Source organism: Mustela nigripes, chromosome 2, assembly GCF_022355385.1.
Source record: "Mustela nigripes isolate SB6536 chromosome 2, MUSNIG.SB6536, whole genome shotgun sequence".
NCBI lineage: Eukaryota > Metazoa > Chordata > Mammalia > Carnivora > Mustelidae > Mustela > Mustela nigripes.
Window position 1 is genome coordinate 63,619,149 of NC_081558.1, and position 5,091 is coordinate 63,624,239.

Consider the following 5,091-nt stretch of genomic DNA (forward strand, 5'->3'; position numbering starts at 1 on the left):
GTGGGGGGGTGGGAGGTTGGGGTACCAGGTGGTGGGTATTACAGAGGGCACGGATTGCATGGAGCACTGGGTGTGGTGAAAAAATAATGAATACTGTTATGCTTAAAATAAATAAAAAATAAATTAAAAAAAATAATGGATGGGGACCAGAAATTAGATCCTTATGCCCAAGTAAAGCAGGATTTCATCCAGCACTTCTCTCAGATGGTCAAAGTGCTGACTGAGGATGGCATGACCCACCTGGAGACAGGAGATGGAATTGCCTGGCTTAAGAAGGTCTTGGGATACAGTGCTATCCAAGGCAAGTACCAGTGGGGTTTGACAGTGCTGATAGATTTTCAGGAGGTGGTGGAGCCAGGGAAGCAGGGTGCTGATAGTCTCCAGCAGGCCCTGACTGCGGGCTGGTTTGTGGAAATGCTCCAGGCTTTCTTCCTGGTGTCAGATGACATCATGGATTCATCTTTCACTGGACGGGGCATACCATGATCTATAGGTATCACAAACCTGGCATAGGTTTGGATACCATCACTGAAGTTTTGTTTCTGGAAGCATATATCCACCACCTGCTAAATTTTTACTGCCAAGAGCAGCCTTATTATCTGAAACCATTTGCGCTTTTCCTACAGAGTTCCTATAAGACTGAGATCAGATGGACCCTGGACCTCATCACAGCCCTCCAGGATAATGTGGATCTTGGCAGAATTACTGAAAAGAGGTATAAATGTATTGTCAAGTACAAGACTGCATTCTATTCATTCTGTGTTCCTGTGCCTGCTGCTGTGGATATGGCAGGCATAGATGGGGAGAAAAGCATGCCAATGCCAAAAGAATCCTGCTGGAGATAGGGGAGTTCTTTCAGAATCAGGATTATTACCATGATCTCTCTGGAGACCCTAGTGTGACAGCTAAAATTGACACAGACATCCAGGACAAAAAATGTAGTTGGCTTGTTGGTTCGGTGTCTGCAGCAGGCCTCTCTAGAACAGTACAAGATCCTTCAGGAGAGTTATGGGCAGAAGGAGGCCAAGAAGGTGGCCCTGGGTGAAGATGCTGTATAAGGAGCTGAACCTGCCAGCTGTGTTCATGTGGTATGAGCTAGACAGCTGCAGCCACCTTCTGGGCCTCATCGAGCCATGCCTCTGCTCCAAGCCATGTTCCTGGGGTTAACACACAAGGTCTACAGAGGAAAAAGTGACCTAAAGACAGAGGAAAGGGGGCTCTTAATAAATTGTCTAACCTTCCAAAAAACAACAACAAAATGATCAGTTGGATTTATGTTCTCAATTCTTCACTCATCACCCTTGCAGCAAAGGGAGTACATTTCCCCACCTCTTTGATGTTGGACTTGACCATGTGACTTCATTTAAGCAATGGAATCTTAGCAAGTGGGATGCTAGTAAGGATTTTAAACATGTTTGTGTGATTTGTTTCACCTCTTGGGCTTATGCCATCGGCCTTGATAAGAAAATGCTTAGGTTCAATGTTTTTTAAGTTTCTCTTAGGGTTTATGTGAACAGGAAGTTTGAGGCACCACTATATATATATATATATATATATATATATATATATATATATATATATATATATAACTGTAATATATCTTACAGATCCTTTGGTAAAAAGACCTTTAAAGACTCTAAAATCCCAATTGCAAACATTGTTATACACATGAAGGTTGGCATCTGATCTGCTTTCTGGGTTTGCTTAGTGATGTTCCACCCAAGCTGTAGTTTCATTGCTAAAATAGAGACGTATATAAAACACCAGTTATCTAGATCTTTGGCCTATGATCTACAAACAGTAATACAAAGGCAAAATTTGAAAATGAAATCTGGCAACAATATAAAGGAACGTCTTAATTCACCTATGAAAGAAGACATTGAGACTCTTCTGCAACTGCAAAGTAGGTTCAATCTTAGCAATTCCCCCATTTTGGCATTACATGAAATTAGTTTCATTTAGGAAACTCCTGAAGACTGAAGCTCTGAAAGTGGAGGTTTGTGATCCTTGGGGCTCTAGTGTGAATAAAGACCACAGCCTACTCAATATCCAAGATAAACATGACTCCACTTCCTGGAATATTTCACTTACATACCATATTAAGTTGGGAACTCTTATGGAACAGGATGTAAAGTATATAATAAACTTTAAAAGATATCATCCAAGACTTCTAGGAAATTTTGAAATTATAGTAAGATCTAGCAGCCCTACCTCCAGGACTTGTGTACACATAGTTCATCCTTTTATGCTGGTAGGAATTCTTTAGTGAAATTCTGGAGAAACCTACTTTAAGGGCTTCACCTGCTTAAAATGGTCCTTGTTGCACTGGGGAGAGAAGGAATTGCAAACATCACTAATGCCTATACTTCATGTTGCTCAGACACAGCCCTTGACATCCAAGGCCCTTTTGCTGGCCTTTTTCTTGAGGTTATTCTACTTATGGGATTTGAGAGCAGTTTGTGGAAGTTCTGGAGGGTTTTCTTCTTGGCTGACATTCAAAGGGGGATGTTTTTTGCTTGGATTACCAGGAGGTCGATATCTTGTTAACAGCGATGACAGATTGTAGGGACTCTAAGACAGCCTCATACCAAATGTGAAACACCCAATATATTTATGAAATCATTTAATCCATAATCACAGTGTATAATGAAAGGCGCTGGTGCTTTGGCATTGGCATTTACAAGGCCGACACCATGATATGTTTCTGTGAATTACAGATTCAGCGAACTGTGTAATTTATGAGTCATGAGAAAAAGGATCCATCTGGGCACTTCTCAAAGCTTGTTGAAGCAAGATGACATCTTTAATCAACATGAATATAAAAATCACACTATTGGGTTATTTACCTGTTCTGAGCAATGCCACATTCCTCTGGTCCCTACTGTTTTCTGAGGGATTGGGGAGTCAGAGAGGATAACATTCTTTTCAATTTTGCTGCAGAGATGCTATAGATGTGGTGTAATTATTGTCTTTTGCAATTCAGAGCCAATAGAGTTTGACTTGAAGGTCATTGCTTGTATTGACCTTGAAAAATTACTTGGGTTACCTTTCATCAGAGAGCTCAAGAGCCAAAATTTGGCCCTAAATGAAACTATAGAAAGAGCATCTTTGAGGTTTCTATGGACTCTGGGCCTTCTCAACATTTTCCATAATGGAATGCAACCCTTCTCTGAACTCTGGCCATGCTGATCTCTATTTCAATGGGTCATTACTGTGCTCACAGCTCTTTATTTCTTTATGACCACCTTAGAAAGGTCCCATATGTCGGCCTCTACAATTGCATTTCTGTGTTGCCTTTGGGACTGAAGGTCAAATTTAATATATATTCAACAAATCCATATTTTCCATTATCTGTGGTGTCTTTATCTGGAAGGTGCTGATAATAAGATTAATTTTTATGGTGGTCATGAGAGTGAAATGGTCAGCAAGTGTGAAGCACCAGTATATTGGTGCTCAGTTGATGTCAGTTGGAGTTCTTTCCCCATACCAGTATACATATTCAGTAGGTACTGCCAGGATATGGAAAGAATGCTGGGGTGTAGTGACATGCCCTCTCAGTTTTTATGGGTATAGGTGATGCTCAGAGCTTGTAGGATGAGCATTAGAAGAACCAGACACGCATTGGTTGCATATCATTGTAGCATGGGTTACATATACATTTTCTCTTGCTAGTCCATATTCTTTAAAGCCCACAATTTGAGGAAGAAAGGTATAATTTCACCTGTTAAGTTTCAGCTCCTCTTATGGCCCTCAAGTGCATGGCTCTCTGCTGTAGCATTTTATCCATACCATTCTTCTGGATTTTTGTATTAGAGCTAGATTTAGTATAAAGCACTTAAAGTGCTTTCTGTGAGTTCATGGTGGTAGTGGCTTGATCTTGGAATCCAGTTTTAGGTTTCCCTATGTATGCCTCCTCCCTACATTTGTTTCTTATTAGATTTGGGATGTTTGGGTGATTTGGTCTATGGTCAGAAGTGGCCAAGGGACCTGAAGATCACACCTTACAAACCTTAATCCAACCTTGGCATTCGCAAGTACACTTCTTTCTGGGATATAAGAATTGCTTTTTGATTGGATTATTTGTTATTTGGGTATTGAGTTTGCTAAGTTCTTTATAGATTTTGGACACTAGCCCTTTATCTGATATGTCGTTTGCAAATATCTTCTCCCATTCTGTCAGTTGTCTTTTGGTTTTGTTAACTGTTTCCTTTGCTGTGCAAAAGCTTTTGATCTTGATAAAATCCCAATAGTTCATTTTTGCCCTTGCTTCTCTTGCCTTTGGCGATTCCTAGGAAGATGTTGCTGCGGATGAGGTCGAAGAGGTTGCTGCCTGTGTTCTCCTCAAGGATTTGGATGGATTCCTTTCTCGCATTGAGGTCCTTTATCCATTTTGAGTCTATTTTTGTGTGTGGTATAAGGAAATGGTCCAATTTAATTTTTATGCATGTGGCTGTCCAATTTTCCCAACACCATTTATTGAAGAGGCTGGGCAGAAGACATGAACAGACATTTCTGCAAAGAAGACATCCAGATGGCCAACAGACACATGAAAAAGTGCTCCATATCACTCGGCATCAGGGAAATACAAATCAAAACCACAATGAGATATCACCTCACACCAGTCAGAATGGCTAAAATTAACAAGTCAGGAAATGATAGATGCTGGCAAGGATTCGGAGAAAGGGGAACCCTCCTACACTGTTGGTGGGAATGCAAGCTGGTACAACCACTCTGGAAAACAACATGGAGGTTCCTCAAAATGTTGAAAATAGAACTACCCTATGACCCAGCAATAGCACTAATGGGTATTTACCCTAAAGATACAAACGTAATGATCCGAAGGGACACATGCACCCAAATGTTTATAGCAGCAATGTCCACAATAGCCAAACTATGGAGAGAACCTAGATGTCCATCAACAGATGAAGGGACAAAGAAGATGTGGTATATATACACAATGGATTACTATGCAGCCATCAAAAGAAATAAAATCTTGCCATTTGCAAAGACATGGATGGAATTAGAGGGTATCATGCTTAGCGAAGTAAGTCAAGCGGAGAAAGATAACTATCATATGATCTCCCTGATATG

At 40.6% G+C, this 5,091-nt stretch overlaps 1 pseudogene; it reads left to right on the forward strand.

Annotated features, from left to right (window-relative positions):
* The window catches only part of LOC132010457 (farnesyl pyrophosphate synthase-like), a 7,331-nt pseudogene extending 6,069 nt beyond the window's left edge, over positions 1-1,262 (forward strand).
* The last annotated feature ends 3,829 nt before the right edge of the window (positions 1,263-5,091 follow it).